This window comes from Triticum aestivum, chromosome 1D (assembly GCF_018294505.1).
Source record: "Triticum aestivum cultivar Chinese Spring chromosome 1D, IWGSC CS RefSeq v2.1, whole genome shotgun sequence".
NCBI lineage: Eukaryota > Viridiplantae > Streptophyta > Magnoliopsida > Poales > Poaceae > Triticum > Triticum aestivum.
In genome coordinates, this window is record NC_057796.1 from 89,262,656 (window position 1) to 89,284,592 (window position 21,937).

Sequence of the window (21,937 nt, forward strand, 5' to 3'; positions counted from 1 at the left end):
GATCTCGGAGAGCAGGTCCGAAACTTTTATCCGCCGCCGGTTTGGATATTACTCGTACCTTCCAAGTAATAATTAGCTAGGTTTGAGTTTTTTCTTAAGATCGCTAGCAAGTTATAATTGGAATAATTTGTACTAGTTGATAAGCACTGCAAATGTGTGTGTGCGCCTGATTAAATGAGATCCATGAGCATCATTCAGGATAACAAAATTTTCAAAGGAAGGCAAAAGTTTTGCCACATTTGTTTGACTATGTTAACCAAGAAGAATAGTGTCTACTTTACTTCATCCGTTCTAAAATATGAAATAAAAGGCTTATAAGTTTTGCCCTAAGTTATGTTTTATAAATTTGACCAAGTTCATAGAGAAAATCATCAACACAGCTACGATACCAAACCAGTCAATAAATTCACCACGGAATATGTACTCCTACAGGAGTAAGACCGTTAGTGTTAAAACAACAAATGTAACCATGCATTGGTTTGACACCGTAGTTCAAAGCATACATAGATGAAAGTATATGCTAGCTAGCTAAGCTAGGAGTGTTCCAACCATCACAGTAACGGCTTGTCCTTGAATTTTTACCTTCCGATTTGCTGTATCCAACTCCAGATAAAGTGTTCCGGTCCTTTTAGATGCCTGATGATACATGGTAAATGAATGATTTAAGATGATTAAGCACATATTTTAGCAATTTTTTCAAACACATTCATATCAAAAGAATGATCCAGTTGGTCATAGAGGTAGTCAAGACATACTTGAAACGCCGTCAGTCTTCGTTTGCCCAGTTTTCGGGCCCAGTATGGTGCTAGAGCACAATGTGCACTGCCACAAACAGGGTCCTGTTATGTAGCACAATGCCGATGGGTTATGAGATATGAAAGAAGATGATATATTCTCCATGGACAATATGACCGTAATTTAATTTTCTTTCCAAAATTAAATGTAGGTGTGTTGCTATTTCTAACTCAAGAAAGAAGACCATAAGTTAAACAAGGTTCATGTGTTCCCTCAAAAAAATAAAACAAGCTTCATATACTATGGTATATATGTATTCAACTTAGAGAAAGTTTACAAGCACCTCGTCTACCCCTTTTTTCGGGGCGAAGAAACGTGAGAAGAAGTCATAACCAGATCCAGGCGGCGCCAGTGACCAAGCAACACACATCCGTCCCCCACGTCGCCTGGAGGCGACACAGGCGGATCCAGATCGGGCGCCACCGGCAGCCCCCTCCTCCTCCCCACCTCCCCTCGCCGTCGCCGGAGGAGGCCGCCGGGCTAAGCCCGGGCGGCGGACGGCGGCGGCGGGGCCTCTCTTTTGCGTCGGGATCTCGTGGCGGGGGAGGCACGCCTCCTTGCGGTGCTGCGCGACGGCTACGGCGCGAAGATCCTCCGAGGCTGCGTCTCCGGTGGGTGGCGGCCACGGTGGTGTCGTCGTCAGGCTCCAGGGATTCGGTCCGGCGGCTCCTGCCCGGCGAGTAGGGGCGGGGTGGTGCCCCCCCTTTCCTGCTTTCAGTCATTCGTTTCCGCGCAGGTCGGCTGCTCTGGCCGGCCCTTGGTGGTTGCTGCTGTGCTGCGGCAAGGGGGCGCCAGATCCGGCGGTTCTTCGTCGGATCCGGCTCGTCTGCGTCTTTCGGAGGGTCGGTCATTCCGGTGGCCTTGCCTGCGGCAGTGAGGCGGGTGTGCGTGCTCAGTGGTGGGCCCTGTGAGGTGACAACGCGGTTGCTATGCAGGGGTGTGCGTGTCAGCGGCGGTGTGGGCCGGCTTGTGCCGGCTGCGTGAGGGTGTTGGTCGTGTCTCTGCTCCAAGCGCAAGCTTGCCCGGATTTGGCCGGCCGGCGGTGGCGGCGACTACGGGCGCCGTTTCCCTTGTTGAAGGCACCGCCGTGGAGTTCTTCGGCCTGCTACAACCTCGGATCTGGTTCTTCGGGTGAAAGCCTAGACCCTTCTGGGTCGGGCAACGACGCCGTCCGTACGGCGTTTCCTCCTTTGGGGCGTTGCTTTGAAGACCGGTGATCCTTTCCCGTGCTTCCTTTGGGCTGGCCGTGCACGGTGTCTCGATTGGCAGGTGCCCAACCGGTGATTCGAGTGGTTGGCGTTGCGACTCGTGTGGCGACAACGATGGTGAAGTGTGGAGCTGGGTCGCGGCTTGTCCTTTTGATGTCGGCGGTTCAGTTCGCCTTTGGGTGTGTCTATGCTTGTTTCTCACTGTGACAGAGAAGTCGAAGCTGCGTGCGGCAGGGCCCATGCGGCAACGATGACTCCATGAGGGTGGTTTCGGCGGACGGTGCTCTCCGCAGGTCGCGTTGGATAGGTCGATGCGAGGCTTGCAACTTTCTTCTGTGAAGCTCATCAACAAAATCGGAGCTGCCGGTCCTCGACGTCTGCGGCCGATTGTTTGGCTTCGGCTGACGAGGTCCTCGAGTGCCGTTCGTTCGGAGGGGTCTTGATGGTCGTCAGCGAGGAAATCGGAGTCGCCTGCTCGCGGAGAGGCGATGACGATGACATTGTTGGTAGGGTGACGGTGTCCTCTCCTCGGCGTTGTGTGGGGTCTTGTAAGTGCCAGGTCGGTCGGATTGCCCTGTTCGATGGGCGAGTTGTAACGGTTTTCGCCCGGTTTTCCGTTAATTAACCGGACAACTCTCTTCTTCTTAATCAATGAAAATAGCAAATCTTTTGCCTCGTTTAAAAAAAAAAATCCAGGCAGCGCCTGTCCTGTAACAAGAACACCTCTGCCAGCACACCTTTTAAGTTGTTCCACGTTAGGAAGGACATCAGCAACCTCTTCTTCTGATGAAAGTTCTACCTGAAAAAGGCCACGACCCGCAGATTCTTTTGGTCATGTAGATGTATAGCATAGTTGCCTGATCTGCTACCCCATAGGAGTTGAGTTCGCAAATCCGTTGTTATACTCAGCAAATAGATGTAGAAAACACTTTACTCGAAACGTTGCTTGAACTGTTAGGGCGTGTTTGGTTGCCTGTATAAGGTCCAACCAGGCCCACGCGGAAAGGATCCGACCTGTTTGGTAGCCTGCATACACTATTGGGCCTGCATTGCACGTTTCTTAAAGCACCTCTGGGCTTGGCTGGAAACCCAGGAATCGGCAGTTTCTCTAGAGCCAGGCCGAGCGGAAGCGCAGCCAGCGGGCCCCTGCACCAGGAGGCACGGGAGGGATGCGAGCTGTTTACGTGGTGTCTTCTTCAACCTCAAGTAAGCTTCTCTCTAATCTCCTCTCTTCCATGTCCCTCTAATCTACACAACGGTGCTTCGATTCGAGGTAAGCTCTACACGAAAAAGATGCACATCGATGCTACGGTTCCATTCAGGCGATCGGTTTGTAGTTTCGTCGACCGTACATGCTCAATCTCTTGTTCCCGTTTGAAGCTGTTTTGGACGAATTTTGTCAGATTCGTCGCACACGATCGACTGTTTGAAATTTCCTTTGACCAGCAGCCTAATCTCGCCGTTCTACACAACATTCGTGTTGCAAGTTTCCTGTTTCAACGACCGTAGACGAGAAGTTTTCTGTTAAGCCACCATGGCGCGCACACTGACGGAGTTCTTCTCCTTTGTTCTCTCCCACCGACGGGGTCGATCATCTTGGCCTCCTCTCGGCCTCCTCTCTCTCGTCCCACTACACTGGAGTCGTTTCTGGCGTCGATCATCTCGGCCTCCTCTCTCGTGCTACTGCACGAACGATACCATGGCGCGAGCACTGCATTCTCCTCCTTTGCCCACTGTCTTTGCGCGAGCATCGCAACTAGTTCGTCGACGGTGTCGCTCGCCGTGCCGCCGACGGGGTCGCTCGTCCACGACTCCATGCTCGTCATGTCAGACATGGCGCCATGGCCACTATCCACCGCAGTCTCCATGGTCCGGCGCACACTGCATTTCTTCTCCCACTTCCTCTGCTATCTCTTAATCCTGTGTGCTAAATGCAAGTGCTAGCTCTTAATCATACCCCATGCGGGCAACCAAACAGCGTGTAGTTGCATGCGCCGAGACAATGCAGGCAACCGAACAACGTGCCAAAGTTGATCTCCTAATGCAGGCAGTCCATATGCAGGCAACCAAACAACTAGTAGATGGCGTATTAGGGCATGTTTTTGCTCAACCAGGCTGGGTTGAGAAGTGCATGCGATGCAGGAACTGTTCACAACGGCAACCAAACACGCCCTTAGAGGCAGAGAAGCAATCCAACTAGCCCATGTCGCGGAACAACCCTAATACTGTAGCTCCTAAATCCTAATCGCCACTCTCAACTAGCCTGCTTAGACGATAAAGGATTCCCCCGTTTTATATATTATAAAACAACGACCAAGCACATGATACACCAAGCTCGCCGGGTCTGCAGCATAATCAATCCCAAAGAATAAACAGAGAAAGAAAAGAGAAACAAATGCCAACACCGGCAGATCGACGAAAACGAAGAAGACTGAAGCCGTTACGCCCATCGGAGAAGTCCCACCACGCTCCTAGCACTCCAAAGCACCGCGTACTGAGCAACACCTTCAACAAGAAAATCGACGGCCCCGCCGTTGCTTCCCGGACGAGCCATAGGGTTTCCCCCGGTACGTAAAGGGTAGTGGGGAAGGGGTACACCCGAGGCCCTTCAAGAAGGAGCGGCGGCACCTGCAAACGTCACCGCGTCGAAGCCGGACAATCCGATTGGGGTTTCTCCCGACCCCAAAAAACCACCACCGCCCCTGATAATAACGCCATTCGCAACTTGTCGCCCACCAGCATGCGCGACCACGGCAACAACGCCATTCGCAACACCTCACTATGGTCACTGACACAAGGCCTAGAGGAAAGAGGGGACGATGAAACCAAGGGCAACAACAACGCACTCGAGCGGGAGGGAACAACCTCCGTCGCCCTCGCGGTAACCGAGGACGCGACCGGGGGGACACACCCAGGGCCCTCCTGGCCCGGCCAGGCCCAGACGGGTCCGCGAAGCCCCCGCCTCCGTGCTACAACATGCCCACTGACAACGCCGACACCACCCGAATACCATCGCCGCACCACCTTGACCTCCAAGGAGCCGCGCCGCCGAGGAAGGAACAAGCTGCCCGCCTAACCCAGATGGGGCCTAAAGGGGGTCCAAATCTGGCCGTGCGGGTGCCGCCGGCCACACCCGCACTAGCACGCCGCCCTGCAGTCAATGACCGCGCCACCGCACCGAAGATCACCCAGGCCCGCGGGAACCGCCGTTCTCGCGCACGGGAAAAGGCCGCCCCGTCGCCGCTAGTGCCGCGCGGGCAAGGCCCGGCGGACCACGCCGGCGGCGGTGGAAGGGGAAAGGGATGGGAAGGGGCCTGGAGGAAGGAAGGCGGGCTAGGGTTTGCCCGGCGCCCGCGGGGGACGAGCGAGCGAACCGAGAGGCAACATGATCAAATCATGCGAGGACTTTCAAGGGACGTCCACAGAAGAGGGAGCGGTTACCAGCCTGCTTAGATACTGCTTACTCCAGCAGCTGCTACCCGGTGTATCTATCCACGCCTTCCCCTCAGTTTTCGTTGCAGGTTGCCACGATTTTGCCATAGTTCTGAATTTAACGATTTGGCGAATATAGTTCCGATATTTATCTAAAGAAATACTACCTCTATACACCCGTAAAAAAATACTATCTCTGTAACTAAATATAATACTTTTTTGCAGTTTAGTTTGAGCTACAAAATGTCTAATATTTTGTTATAAAGGTAATAACATTTAAAAATAATCCTTTAATGACACCCGCAGACTAGAAATGTACAACGACGACCAACACCTTGCGCAGCCCTACCAAGGGCAGAGCTATGAAGATATCTTTTTTTAGAGGAAAGCTACTAAGATACCTCGAAAAGTGTGGCTCTATTTTGCTTGCTGTAAGAGCAAGTATAATAAGGGGACGTACACATGTTGTAAGAATTTAAATATTATATTATTATTGAGTTAGAAGAGAGAGAAGAGAAGTAGACTGTAGACTTATAGCCGGTTATAGCTCGAGCTCCATGAAGTTTTGTGAAAATGGAAGGTAGACCATATGTTAACAAAGTAGTACTTTCTATAGCCGAAAATCCATTTCTGCACCCGTGCTGACGAAAAAAATCAAAACAAATACTAGAAAAATTCAAAAAATTCCAATTCTTTTTGTGTGGTAGACAATTTGATGCGTGAGACCCGCTCCAAATTTTAAGTCAATTGGATATCTGAGCAGCTCTCAGCAAAAAAGACAAATTGAAGGTCTGTAAAAATATTTACTATTCATGTACTGTTTTGACCTGATTTGTCTTTTTTGTTGAGAGTTGCTTAGATGTCCAAGTGACATAAAATTTGAAGCGGGTCTCACGCATCAAATTGTCTACCATACAAAAAAATATTTTTTTTAATTTGTTTTGAATTTTTTATGATTTTTTTCTAACCAGATGCAGATGAGTCTGGGCACCGAAACGCTTTCTATAGCCAACTATTATACGTGTTGGCTATTATATTGACTAGAAATGACATGGCATATTATAGGCATCACTTGACTATATTATTAACCATGCTCTAAGCTTGAGACAAATGAATCTCGGTACGGACCCTAACTTGAAATGGACGATTCAAGCTGCGATCCTAGACCGAATGACCAACGATGCTACAGTACGATGGTTTACAGGGTTGTTACGAAGCGGGCCCATCGCATAAAAATTCATGGGTGAACGTTTAGTAAAGGCGAAAGTCTAAAATAAACCTTAAACTTATAGGCGAAAGCTAAATCGAACCTTGAACTTTTAATCCCGGAAATCAGCACACCGAACTCTTCGATCCCGGTCTATTTTAAACCTTGAGGGCTTTTAGGTGGTATTCGCTGACGTGGCAAGGATTGTTGACTGGCTAGCTGGACATTAGGACGAAATGGGCCGGCCCATTAGCGCAGCGCACATACAGTCTGCTTTATTTTTTTCTTTTTTTTCGTTTTCTTTATTGTACATTTTTCGTAATAATAATAATAAATTATTTTACATTTCCGTTATGCCAATAAATACTTTTTTAAAATTACACGAACCCACTTGTCTTCATTCAGGAGCGAGAAAAAATATTAGCATCAAACAGTGTGCTTAAGAGGCCTCACGGTCGCACCTTGCCAATAGCTATGAAGGATGCTGACTATAATTGTTTGCCTACAAAATATTGATTATATATCGGGCGACACACTCACATATAAGAGCAGACAGGAGTGTTCCTAGATGAAATATTTTTTTAAAAACTTTTGAAACATTTCTTGAGAAAAATGTGAACAATTGAAATACCTAATATTTTTTAATTGCAAATAATTTACGAAATTCCTAAAACATTTTTTGAAAAATTTGACACGGTAACTTTTTTCCATATACACTTTTACATTTTGTAAAACTATACAACATTCTTTTACATTGTAAAGATTTTTGAAAATTTGTTCAGGTTAAAATATATGTTCCCAATTTTTTTTCAAAAACTGTTATGTTTCAACAGTGTTCGCTTTTTCAAAATTGATTGTGTTCGCAAAAATATTGTTCGTCTGTTCATTTGTTAAAAAAGTATTCAGAATTTTCAAAAGTGGTCGCACTTTTGAAAAAAAATCGGAGATTTCAAACATTGTCAGGCCTGCACGTCTTCAATTGTTGTTTGCCCTTAACAAAATATTTTCAAATCTCAACGCAGCGGTTAAATTGTCCCGGACTCTTGTTATAACAGTGTCAGCCAATGCTTCTTGTGGCTAGCAGGACGAGGTGAGCAGCACCAGGTCGCAAGTTCGATTTTCACTTTTTTTGGTATTTTTAATTCGGGTGTTATATTTCGAAAAAGAAAAAATCGCTTCGCATCTGTTGGGCCGGCCCAATCGCGACCGTAGTAAGCATGCCCGGGATTCGACCTGCCAGGTGCACAATCCCTGTTTGGAAAACGTCCGAAGGTTGAAAATAGATTGGGATTATAGAGTTTGGTGTGCTAATTTCCGAGATTGAAAGTTTAGGGTTTAATATAGCTCTCGCCTACAAATTTAAGGTTTATTTTAGACTTTTTCTTTAGTAAATTGGAAGGGGTCTGTAAAGCTTTGTAACCCTTCGGATGGGTAGCATTTTTGCCGATGACTGATAGATCCGCGAAAGTTCTAAACGGATCTCGTTATGGACCCTAACTTTCTTTCAATCAAATTATCCCAGCTAAACTTCCCCGTTAAATCGGTAATTACGTGGCCGTGCGTGTAGCATTGTTCATAGATCGGTATCCGAATGCTTGTGACAGAGCAATGGTGAGGCAGTTGTATACCTACGATGAAGTCGTCGGTGGTTGCTCCTCGGTGAACACCGACTATGGGCGCGGCCTTCAGGAATATGGACGGCAGCTCGTGGGTGGAGCTGCAGTCCACGAGAACATCGCTCGTGGGGAAATCCAGCTCGATGAACGGCTTCGCCTGCTCCTCCTCCGTCACCCGCGGCCGCGAACTTGCTCCGGGAACCTTCCAGGCGGTCAGGATCCCGGACTCGGTCACGAACTCGATCACGTCTTGCTGCTTCGCGAGGACGGCGGTGAAGAGGAAGTGGGCGGACGCCAGTGTTCCGTGCCCGCACAGCGGGACCTCGGTGCGGGGACGACGAGCTGGAGCCTCCATCGCGGCGGAAGAGGAAGGCCGTCTGGGATACGTTGAACTCCGCAGCGACGGACTGAAGCCACCGGTCGTCATCGTCCAGGAGGCACGCCGCCGCCGGGTTGCCCTTGAACGGCTCGCCAGTGAAGGCATCCACCTGCGTACATGCCAGCAACCACACAAAAACTATGGACGTTGAAATGCGATGGAGCAAATTGCTGATACTACGAGAAGAGAAAAATGCCGGATCGATCCAGGAGCTATAGCAGGCAGTTGATGAGCAGGTAAGGGCGCAGCGCACTGACCTTGGCGTACTGACGGCTCGGTTGGCCATTTCCAAGAAGCAGCTTAGTACAAAGTTGGATCATTTATTTTAAAACGGGGGGAGTACTTGCCTAGCTCCAAATCTGTACAGGGTGTACTGGGTGATGCTGGACGACGATCCACCACGTTTTCAAAAGATACTGTAGTACTAGCCACCGGCAGGCAGGGTCCTCATCTGCCTACGCACTTAAGGTCAGTTACTACAGATAATGCTATTGCCTCATAGAACATGTGGATTCACTATTCCTGACTGACATGTTTGTCGTCCAGGCACCTTGCCACTCCCTTTGTTTTTATTTACTATGTATAATTACCCGTGCGATTGCTATGGTGCCAAATAATTTTCAACACGACAATAATAGATTAAAAATAAACTGGCGAGCCTGTCAGGATTGTCGTGCATTGTCGGCGTCTGCAGCTTGGCTTCTTCGACTAAGTCAAAAAGAGAAGAAGGAGATATATGAATCGTGTTTTCAGAAAATCCAAATTTTTCAAAACCCAGGTATTCTAATAGATTCGGGCATGATCTCCTAATCCCATAACGCATGTGAGCCGATACAAATCAAACGTGTACAACAAAGAAATAATCTGGAACGATGTCATGCATGGTACTACTTAAATTATGGAATTGATACGTAAGGTAAGTAAATGCAAAATTAAGTTAATTAAGGTGAAATTGATACGGTGGTGCAAAAGATAAGTTAATTAATGTGATTGTGGGGCGTAAGGGAAGGCACGGTCAAATATGGTGTGGTTAACAAAACATGGTTGGACGGAACAAATCGGTAAAGGGACATGGTGGGAGGGGGAAAACGGTTGATAAAGAGTTTTACCTGGTAGGAAGAAGAACCTTACATATGTTGAATTTTAAGTAGTAGAGAATTACTCAAATATTCAACTCAAGCCCTGGCTCATCTGCACCTGATGAACAGTAAAATTTCCATACAAAAATAAAAATTCGGATTTTTTTTGCATGCAAGATGCTTGAGTGTGTCAGGGTGCAAAATGCCGTGGGTAAATGAGATTAGAGAAGCTCGTGGCAGAAAGACAAAATGAGCTCCGAACACTGCAGTTTTTAAACTTTCTCACAAGCCTGAACTTTTTTTTTAGAGCTACTCAAATGTCCAAACACCACCAAATTTGGCACGAGCATCACACGTTAGAGCATCTTGCATTCCTTAAATTTTTGGAATTTTTCTGAATTTGTTTGTTATTTTTTTTTTTTTACCGTTCACCGGCTGGAGCATCTACACCTGGGAGCCAGATCACCGCATCCAGATTTACTCTGCATATTAAGTTTATTTTAAGTCAAAGTTTATAAAGTTGACCAAATTTATGAAGAACAATATAAATAGTTATAGTAACAAATATATATGTTGTGAAAATATATTGAACAATGAACCCAATAGTATCGATAAAGCGTATAGATGTTAATATATTTTTGATGGACTTGGTCAAAATTTGCAAAATTTGACTTAAGATAATTGAGTAAATAAAAATGGAGGAATACATACTCATATGTTTTGATGCATGGTCATGCATCCCTACTTAATAAATTAGTTAATTGACTAAGTCGCCTGAAATTTATTTTGCATCAGTCTACTTTCTATATTGGTTTGGATTAAGATCCAACAGTCGTCCTTCTTCTTCTAGCTTTCTTTCTCTTCGAACTGTCCCTCCTCCATTGCCCGCCTCCGGGTTTCACTACCTCTCCTCTGGCTGCAACGACACGCTTCACTGCCACTCGTCATGCCGTCTCAAGGTCCCCCACCCGCACCAGCCAACCATTGGACTCAACCTCACTAGTTGCGTCATCACCGGCTCCGGCTCGTCCAAGCTCGACCTCACATGCAGCCCCATGCCTCACTGCCACTCATACCGGTGCCCCCGGCTTGACTTGAAGCTCCCCTCCGCCTCCCTTTTCTCCCATGAAATTGATTCACCCTAATTGCAAATTCAAGCAACTTACATATAAGTTATAACCATTCACTATTGTCGAAAAAAACAAGGAAGTTGCCTCCTACACGCCTGGGCCGGCCCAGTATGGTGCTCATTTCACGCGAGGCTAGCGTCGAACTCGTGTCGCGCGAGGTATAGGTGGGAAAACCCTATTTGACGCGTTTTGTGTCAAATTGTCGGGGTACCGCACGTACGATCAAAATGATCGACAAAGAAGAGCTGGCCTGTTTAGAAGCGATGCTTCCGTTCCACCAATATTGATTGTGGGAACCTTCTGGAAGGTTTCAACAAATTTTTCCGGTTTTGGGAACCTTCTAGAAGGTACCTGAACCGGGTTTTTTCTATTTCTTTTTTTACTTTCATTCCTTTTTCTTTTTTCGTTTTTCATTTATCTTATCTTTTTGGTTTTTCCTTTTTTGTTTCTCTTTTTATTTTCTCAACAAATGTTCACATACTTTTTTCAAAATTTTAAAAAATGTTCTTCTTCCAAAATTTTGTTCACAATTTCAAAAAATGCTCGTGTTTGAAAAAATCTTCAGAAATTTCAGAAACAATTCTTGTTTTCAAAATTTGTATGCAATTTTAAAAAATGTTCTCATTTTTAAAAAAATTTCATAATTCCAAAAAATGTTTGTGTTTAAAAAAAGTTCAGGAATTTCAAAAATGTTTTTATCTACAAATTTTTTCACAATTTCAGGAAAATGTTCATGTTTCAAAAAATGTTCTCATTTTCAAATTTTGTTCACCATTTCAGAAAAATATTCATGTTTCAAAAAATGTTTGTTGTTTCAACATTTTGTTCGCAATTTCAACAAATTCCCGTTCTTTCAGTCTTGTTCACATTGCTAAAAAAGTGTACAATACAAATTTTGTTCATGATATTTTTTTTATCTTAATAGAAAAAATGTTTGTGTTTTCCATTTTTGTTCAAAAAATTAAAAATTGTCCGTGATCTCAGAATATGTTCATAAATTTTAGAAAATGGTCGCATTTTTCATAATTTGTTGTTAATTTTTGAAAATTTATTCGTAATTTGAAAAAAAACCGTGTTTCTTTTCAAAATCAGAATTACAAAAAATCTCCACTTCTCAAGAAAAATGGTATATGGAAGATTTTTGAGATTTTTAGCTGCTGCATGTTCATTTTGAAAGAATGTTTTTAAAATGTTCGACAAATCTCGATGCTAATGTATGTTCTTATAATGTTTTGCACCTTGATGTTCAGTTGTCGCTGTGTGGTCTGGTGGTTAACGGCCCGCGGTCAGTTGTTTGTGGTGCCTGAGGTCGTGGGATGGAATCCTGCTAGGCATTCCCTAAACGGCGTCCATTGCGCCGTTACAGGAATGGGCACAAAACGGGCGCACACCCCCACGGCGTCCTGGGCCGGTCCATCCACGTGGTTTCTGTAGTGTCTTAATCCGCAAAAAGAGCGATTCGAACCGGCTACCTCCCTCCGGGCGGGATCTGGTTAGATTTTACTTTTTTCTTCTATTATTCGTTCTTCGTCCTTTTTCCTTATTAAATTTGTCGTTTTCTCTTTTTCTTCCTCTTGGTCCGATGAATTGGTTCACAAATAAATGAACGTTTTCTTCAAATCGATGAATGTTTTTCAAAATCCATGAACTTTTTTTGCAGATGAACTTTTATTCAAATTTGATGAACTTTTTTTGAATTTCAATGAACTTTTTCAATGTCGATGAACTTTTTTCAGATTTGATGAAGTTTTTTTTCAATTTCGATGAATTTATTTCCAGTTGGGATGAACCTTTTTCACTTTTTTGGTAAACTTTTCCAAATTCGATGATTTTTTTTTAAATTCGTGATCTATTTTTCAAATCGGTGAACTTTTTTCAAAATCTATGAACCTTTTTTGAATTTTCATGAACTTTTGTAAAATCTGTGAACTTTTTTCTCAAGATTTGTGAACTACTCCCTCTGTCCCATAATATAAGAACGTTTCTAGTGTCAAAAACGTTCTTATATTATGGGACGGAGGGATTATTTTTCAAAATAGATAGACATATTTCTCAAAATCGTGGACAGTTTTTCAAAATTGATTATTTTTTTCAAAACAAATGAACTTTTCTGTAATTCATGAGATTTTTCCAAAATGTTTTGAAAATAAAATAAAAATCAAAGCGCTAGAGTAAACGTTTACATGTGAAATAAATTACGCGACTACATATGGCTTATAAAGTTCTCCCTGCTAAAGATCAGTACAACAAAGTAGGTCAGGTGGTTAGGCATACACGTTTGTTGTTCTTAAGGTGCGAGTTCGATTCTCGTTGAGAACCTATTTTGGGCGTGTTTCTTTTTTTCCTTTTTTCGTGCTAACGATTGAATTTTGCTGGGCCGCCCACTCGCATCGACTTCGGTACGCGCCCGCAGCCCTCCCTGTTCCCCCGCGCGCCCTCATGGGCCGGCCCATGTGCGGGGTGGGGAGCCCCTTGTTTTTTTAGCCCTTTTTCTGTTTTCAGCTTTATTTTGTTTTTAAATATAATTAGTATTTTAGAAAAAGTTACAAATTTTCCAATTATTCGTGAATTCAAAAATTGTTCACAATTTGAATTTTTTTTCAGGAAATGATAAATTCTCAAGGATTCAAGAAAATATTCGCAATTTCAAAAATAATGTTCATCTATTCAAAAAATGTTTATAATTTCAAAAAATGTTCAAGATTTCAAAAAAATGTTCACGATTTCAAAAATGTTCATGATTTCAAAAAAATGTTCACAATTTCATAAAATGTTAACGATTTCAAAAAAAATGTATGCAATTTCAAAAAAATGTTCACGATCTCAAAAAAAGAGAAACAAAACATTAAAGAAAAGAAAAAAATGTTGATGATTTCAGAAAAAGAGGAACAGAACATTAAAGAAAAGAGAAAAAGAAAAAAAAAATCAGAAAACGTAAAAAGAAAAAGGAAATACAAAATAAAAAACCGGTAAAAATAAACAACAAAAAACCGGTTCTGGGAAGGGGGGCGGGGGTACGCGCCAACTCGCTAGCGGGCGAGCTTGCCACCGCACGATAGGAACTAACAGTTCCTTACCACTTGAGCTAACTAGTATCAGTGGTTTGTCGGCCCCACGCGTATTTAAGAACTAGATACAGAGGTAGATTAAAAAGCCATTGAAAAAAGGTAGATAAAAGATAAATCGAAATTTTAACCATTTAATATTTTGAAATATACTTTTAATATCTTTCGATATACAATGAACAATATTTAAATACACATTGAATACATTTATATATATATATATATATATATATATATATATATATATATATATATATATATATATATATATATATAGAACTCTTTTAGATATACACTGAACAATTTTTAACACAATGAACATTTTATTTAATATATGTTGAACAATATTTAAATACACATTGAACAATTTTTGTGATATACGCTGAACAATTTTTTCATTGTGAACAAATTTCGAAAAAGTGAACAGAATTTGATAACTGTGAACAATTTCTGAAATCATGAACAAAAATTAAATTTTCTAATAAATTTTTAAAACAAAGGTTAAAAATGAAAAAAGGTAGAATAAAGGTGAAAAAAGAAAGAAATAGGAACAGAAACAAAAGAGGAAAAAGGGAAAAAAAGAAAAAAGAAAACAGGAAACAGGAAAAAAACGGAAAACTGGCAAAAAACATAAAAAAACCGGTTGAGGGAACCTTCTAGAAGATTCCCAAAACCGGCTTGCCTCGCAGTGCTATTAACGCTCGCAGTGGGCCGGCCCGTTTCGCGGTACTCGCTCGCCTGCTTCAGCGGAAGCATAGCAGTTCGACGCACGCGCGCGTCAAATAGGGTTCGCCGGTTAGGAGCTCTCATCCCCCTACTCGTTGTTCTTATTCGTCGTTTTTTGTGTCGCACCATAGGAAATGTGTTGGGCCGGCCCAGTCGTGCGATGCCCCCCCTATGCGTCGAGAAGCTGCACGCGAGACGGAAGTATACTACCCCCACACTGGGCCGGCCCATATCTATTTTTTTTCTGAACCCCCCCCCCCCCCCCCGGCAGCGTTGAAACATGAGCGATGAATGAATCTCTATACTTACTATACTTAAAAAAGAAGGTAAGATTACTATTTTACCTTTTTTTCGTCCAACCTTTCTTATATACATCCCACTCTTTCCTTCTGCTCTTTCATTTTTTCTCCCATCTATTCTTTCGTCGAATGGTCTGCATCTATTATTTCGATTGCTGCAAATGCTACAAGGAAAGTTTCTTTGTTGCTGGATGTGGAGAAGAGATGGACCAAGCCTGAACTACGTTTTGTGAAGTTGAATGTAGATGCGGCGTATCATGCGGACGAAGGAGCTGGAGCTGCAGCGGCTATATTACGCGACAGCAGGGGTAATTTTATTGCTGCGTCATGCATATACTACCCTATAGCTGCTAATGCTGTTACATCTGAAGATGTGGCAATGAGGGATGGTCTAGCCTTTGCTAACACCATGGGGTTTCACGCTATTGAAGTGGAATCAGATTCTTTGGAGGTAATCAATTTTTGCTCTGGACATGATCATTGGTGGGATGCTGCAACAACAATATATGCATCTTGGACTTGGCTACGGATGTAGGGAAGGTCAATTTTATGCATTGGTTTAGAGAGGCTAATAGTATTGCTCATGAGCTAGCTCAATTTAGTTTTCATAATAAAGTTTCTAGTATTTGGGATGGTGACCCCCCTAGTTTCCTCCTCGGTAAACTAGCTGATGATGTAAATATTTTGTTGAGTTAATAAAGCTAGCCATGATGGCCTTCCCTAAAAAAACTCGTCAAAATAAAAACATATTTTGTTGGTAAGTCACTAAATTCTTAACAAATAAGTGCTTAACCATAAAATGACAGGTAAATCATGACGGTTGCATACAAAAAATTGCTAATAAACGTGCAGTCACGGGCTAATCTATTAAAATGTTTATACTCCCGTTGTAATGCACGGGCAATTGTCTAGTACCACTAACAAAAGAGCAATGAATGAATGAACGATGTCAGGGTGTCGGGGTTTCCCTCGCTTCTTCTTCCTCCTTGTGTGTCTTTGTTTCCTGTTACGGGATTGCAAAATCTTAGTCGACTGGTACTCCCTCTGGAAAGATTTATAAGACGTTTTAGAGTTCCACGTTCATTTCTCGTAAAGCTACGAAATATCTTCAGTTTCCAATTTTGCCCTCGTCACTCACTCCTCCCACTCACTCATTCCCCTCCCTCTCGCTCGACTCGCTCGTTCCCCTTTTCTCGCCTCCGACGAAATCCCTAGCTCGTCTCGCCTCCGACACTCACGTCGTCGCCGCTAGCTTGCCTATCACCCGCGTCGTCGCTGCTCGCCTCCCTCTCCCCCGCGTCGTCCGGGCTGCCTTCACTGGTGCCGTCGCCTCTCACTCTTGCCCGCATCGCCTGCACCAGCAAGGTCGCCACAAAGTTTGATTTTTTACTGAAGGGGAGGCGAGAGCCTGTGGGAGGAGCTATGCCGACGGCTGGGTCTGAAGCGGCTGGTCGTCTCACCGTGAGCACGAGGGGGAGGGGCGGGAGGAGCACGAGCGAGCGGCTGTTTTAGATGAGGAGGAGCGGAGGCGGCAGTGACATGGTGCAGGCGACGCTCCATCTGCTGCTGAGTATGACGAGTGGAGGAGGAGCAGGAGGACGTCGGCGCCGTCGGTGAGCATTCCTCTCTGTAGATCTGATTGCTTGCCGCATGCTTGTTGAGTATTGCAAACTTGCTCCTCTTTGATGATGATGAAACAGAGATCTGACTGAATTTCTCGCATGCCTTGTCCTGAATGTTGATTATGTGAATGTTCACAGGAACGTGGAGAACAATCAATTCACAGGATCAATCCCAGAGAAGATGCTCACCATCCCAAAATTGGTGTAGAAGAAAGGACAACCACTTAACTATTCAATTTCTGCAGAAGAAAGGACAATCATTTAACCATTCTGATCCGCGGTTCCTCTCCGACCGACAGTGAGTTGCTGTTTGTACTCCCATGTTCTTTTGCTTGTACTGCTAGAGTGCTTGTGCTTGTGCTGCTATATCTTCTGGTGGTGCTAGATTAATATGAGTGGGAGTAGAGTACAAGCAGTAGTTAGAGTGCTTGCTCAGAGTAGGATTTCTGTTAGGAGTAGTTAGAGTACTCTACTGGAAGTCTGAAAGTACTCCTTGTAAGAGTAGTTAGAGTTCTTGCTCAAAGTAGGATTTCATTTAGGAGTCCAGTTGAGCAAGTTTACAAGTTGTAGAGCAAAATGCTCTACTGAAACGAATAATACGCTATAAATAACGTGCACTCCTAATAAATAACAGACCATTTTGTATGGAGCAAGTTAACAGACCATTTTGTTTCAAATAAATAACAAGCCATTTTTCAAATAAATAACGTGTTTTATATAGTTGTCCTAAAATGTTTGTTCTATGATGCCGGTCCTAAAATCTGATTGCGAGCAGACCTTGAAGAAAATGTGCCTTGCGTCCATATTTCAGCCGCATGTAAACTACCCCAAGTGCTGGAAGGTGATCCAGCTCAGTATAGTATGCCGAAGCGCGTGATCCACTCACCACGCCTTGTAAATTCAGAAACTTCAGTAAATTTACAGTAAATTCAGCACTGTAGGAGTACATTCAACGTAAGCATTGCCATGTAAGCAGCATATCTCTGCTCATCTGTTAGTGAATTTCTTTGCCTTCGTATTTGATGAACACCTACAATAGCAAAAGAAAAATAGGAAAATTAGGGAAACTGTGGTAGAATAAGAAAGCTATGAAAAATCAATTCAACTAAATTCATTTCAACCATGATCATATCAGCAAGATAATCCAATAATGATCTTGAAAATCTATGGTGAAAAATCATTCTAGCAAATCTTGAATAAGCCAATCATGGTTGGGTTAATCCTGCTAGTCATTCTAGCCAATCATTGTAGAACAGCAAATCATGCTCTTGGATAAGCTAATCAGTCTAGCAAAATCTTGTTAACAACAAGCAAAGAAACTGCTAACATATGAGCAGTATCATCGAGTATATGCTGTTGGCCCCTGTGTCAAGTGTCATAATTCAAGTGTAATGAACAGAGGCAGATCTTGACAGAGCTTGACAATGGAGTACACTTGACTTGGTTACTCTCATTTAAAGCACTAGGAGTAGGATGCATATGCATATGCCAACATCAGGAGTACTCCTGTACAACATCGGGAGTAGGATGCATATGCATATGCCAACAACTAAAAGAAGATGCACTGCTATACAAGTTCATTTATACTGCAAATACACAAAATTAGGAGTACTATACCCTGGAGTAATTAGTGCAATTTCACTGTTTAATCAAACAGTACATGATTAAGGAGTATTTCAGCAAGTTTAATTTCAGTTACAAACAGTACATGATCAATTGGAAACATGATCAAGGAGTATGTGTATGGAGTACCTCCTGCTGCAGCTTCTTCTTGGAGATCTGCTTCATCTTCTTGGATCATATTCACATCAACATCTTCTTCTGCAGGTGGTGAGCAGTTCAGATCTGGAAGCACCATACTGTGATGTTGCTGTTGTGATGTTCAGGTACTGTTGCTATTGCTGTTGTGCTGGTGCTCTACTTTTCCTCTTGCTACTGCTGCTATGATGAGAAATTCTTATCGGTGCTCTTGCTATGATGAGAAATTCTCCTGTTTGTGCTACTCCTGCATGATGAGTACTCCACTGTTGTGCTGGGCTCCACTTTTCCTCTTGTTGGTGCTCTTGCTATGATCAAGGAGTACTTTATGACCTGCACCTGCTGTTGTACTGAGAAATTGTACTCCTGTGCTGATTTGCACCTGCTGTTGTACTGAGAAATTGTACTCCTGTGTTGATTTACACCTGCTATTGTACACTGTTGATCTGCTCTTCCTACTGTTGTGCACCTGTGATCTCCTGAACTGCTGTTGTGCTATGATGAGAATTTATTCTTGCTGTTGTTGTACTCCTTGATCCAGCTGCTATGATGAATTCTTGCTGTTGATCATGTTGCTGAATTCTTGCAAGGAGCACCAGGGCGAGCAGCAAGGTGGACGCAGCGGGGAGCACCTGCGAGCAGCAAGGTGGGCGCAGCGGGGATCACCTAGGCGAGTAGCAAGGGAGGGCTCCCTGGGTGCAGTGGCAAGGGAGGGCGCCCTGGCGCGGCAAGGGAGGGCCTGGGCGTGGCTGGGAGGGCCTAGGCGCGGAGAGGATGGCCTGCGCGCGGCCTGGGGACCGAAGCTGGGCGGCGAGGACGAGCGCCTGGGCGCGGCCTGGGGACCGAAGCTGGACGGCGAGGACGAGCGCCTGGATGCGGGGCTGATGCGGGGACGTGAGGAAGAAGACGACTGGTTTGAAATTCAAATCAAGGGCATAATTGTCTATTTGCACTTTTGTCGGCTGTGTGTGAAAATCCCTCAACGTCTTATAATTCTTTCCAGAGGGAGTACTTAACTAAGTCTTAGTCGATTCTATATTCGTGAGATCTTACGTGGAGATCTGTGCAATTTTTTACATATGTTATGTTACTTGAGTGAGATTTGGTGACTTGGTTAAGTCTCAGTCAACTGATATCTAGTCACACCCTTCATGTTATTATTGTTTATGTGTATCTTGGATCTTCAATTATCTTGGATCTAGTCACATAAGTTAAGCGAATTATTTGAAAAATATCCTCAACTGTCTGCAAATGATTATGTTTATACTGCGTTTCTCTTACCTTGACAATGATCATTGCTTATAGCCTTCTTTGCCGATTTGTTTTTGATGACTTAAGAGCTTGTTCGTGATGGATTTTCCCATAATGTCTACAACTACGCAAAGGTCAGCTACAACCAGAAGTTAAGCAAGCTATGAGCAGCACGTATAGCACACACTCCTTCAACAAATCACACCTAAAGGGTGACTGAGAAGGTGAATTGACGGTATGTTTTATTCTTTCATAGATGACCCATTGCGCAAATTAGCGCAGAGATCAACTGCAGCTCAGAAGTTAAGCAAACTATGTGAAGTTTTTTCCTCAATTATCTGCAAATGATTATGTTTGTACTCCGTTGGTATTCCCATAGCCCTATTTATCAATGACCGATTGCGGCATCGCCGCGGAGCGCAACTGTAACCTCGAAGTTAAGCAAATTTTCTGAAAGTTTTTTTCCTTGGCTGTCTGCAGATGATCATGTTCGAATATTTCACTTCACTTCCGAGTTGCTGCCGGTCGAGGGAGGCAATCAGAAGCCCTAGGGGAAGAGCATAATCAAAGGGCACGTGCACCACACATAGCAAGAACACCGGCCGGCCAGAATGATGCGTCCAAAGCCGCACAAGTGCCCGGGCCGAAAACACACGAGAACATTGCTGGGCCTGTCGCTGAACTTATTTCTCACGAAAACACAACTGTGAGTTTATTGTATTGGGAAAATCCATCTCTGCACCCGAGCTCATCTGCACCCTCGCTGATGAAAAAATTCAAAACAAATAGTAGAAAAATTCAAAAAATTCCAATTTTTTTGTGCAGTACATAATTTGTTGCGTGAGGTCCGCTCCAATTTTCAAATCATTTGGACATCTGTGGAGCTCTCAGCAAAAAAGACAAATTGAGGGTCTGTAAAAATGTTTACTGTTCATGTACTGTTTTGACCCGATTTGTCTTTTTTGCTGAGAGCTGCTCAGAATTCCAAATGACTTGAAATTTGGAGCGGGCCTAAAGCATCAAATTTTCTACTGCACAAATTTTTTGGATTTTTTTGAATTTATTTTAAATTTGTTACGAATTTGTTTCTAACCGGGTGCAGATGAGTCTGGGCAGCGAAACGCCCTACTCGTTGTGTTGTAGCTATAATCTGTACTGACCACAATCTCTTTTCAAATCCCATGTAAATCTGATAGAAATTCTTGCTTCACTTTTTAGTAATAATAATGTGATATGAAATCCTTTTGGAAAAATTAAAAATAAAATAAAATGTATTTGAAGACTAGATAGAAGCAATAGAAGGAATGCACAAGTACAATGTTCAGGCATTCCCCATTATTGCAAATCCAACTGCTCTTATTAGAATACTTTGCTGTCAAGTTTGATATTCATGTTGCCTCACCTCATTTAGTTTAGGGGAATAAATAATGAGAAGAACCAATTATATCGTTGATCTGCAGGTTGGTGTATAAATACTTAATGAACACATCAAAGACTAGGTTGGCCTTTTTTCTTTAGTAAATGCTATTGAATAAATGAACATCTTCTCCTAATAAACAAAATTTAAGTGCAGGTCAACTAAAATTGGTATCTTCATGTTGATCGCATGAAGTTGTTCTCCTATTTTTTGTAAATTTTGTGCCAAGTGTTCTGATCTTTTATGTGATTCCAGATGCTAAACAAGGAATATTAGAAGGCTGATTATTCTAAGACAGCCACCAGTTTGCCTCATATGGGGATAGTGATCTATGATGTGAAGGCAGGAGGTGTAGCCCATGGAGGAGGTGGCGTTGGAGAAGGTCTAATCTAATTCGCCAAGTTGCAGCAGCAGTTCATTCCTCGTGCTCATTAGACGGAGTGTGGATGGAGGCGCTACGATCATCGCGAAGATCCTTCTCCTTCGACGAGGAAGGGATGCTGCTAGTCAACTGGATAAATTAGACTTAACCCACACTTCACGTCCCCTTTTGATGCCCCTGAGATTGACCGGAGGCGCGCATGGGAGAGGGGGCACGCGCCGTTGAAACAACCTTGGGAAAATCATCTAACCCCTAGTAAAGTGTGGCATATAATCTAATCCCCTGTGTCAACCGCCGGTCACAACCAATGTCAAGTTGCTTCTTCGTCGAGAGGCAACTTTCTAGAACTCCAACGCTAGCTCCGTCCTTTCCTCCCGATAAGATGCCAGAAGGGAGGCATTCTTGTAGCGACAATCAAGTGTCGACTTCTTCTACTGGTCGTAGATTGGTGCCGATGAGGCAGCGATGCCACCGCCCTGAGTGCTTCATCCCTGGCAACGGTGGCATCAGATCTTGGCTAATCCTACGGTGGCATCAGATCTTGGCAATAGTTTGGCGACCCAGGTAAACA

The 21,937-nt window shown here is 43.7% G+C and overlaps 1 long non-coding RNA gene and 1 pseudogene across 1 annotated transcript; one reads left to right on the top strand and one right to left on the bottom strand.

Annotated features, from left to right (window-relative positions):
* Nucleotides 1-319: 319 nt before the first annotated feature.
* LOC123158004 (uncharacterized isomerase YddE-like) lies at nucleotides 320-8,923 on the bottom strand (annotated as a pseudogene).
* Nucleotides 8,924-16,041: 7,118 nt separating this feature from the next.
* LOC123180506 (uncharacterized) lies at nucleotides 16,042-19,503 on the top strand. The gene is made up of 3 exons (XR_006491084.1): nucleotides 16,042-16,549; nucleotides 16,697-16,856; nucleotides 18,386-19,503. It is a non-coding gene; the product is annotated as an uncharacterized lncRNA (long non-coding RNA).
* Nucleotides 19,504-21,937: the final 2,434 nt, after the last annotated feature.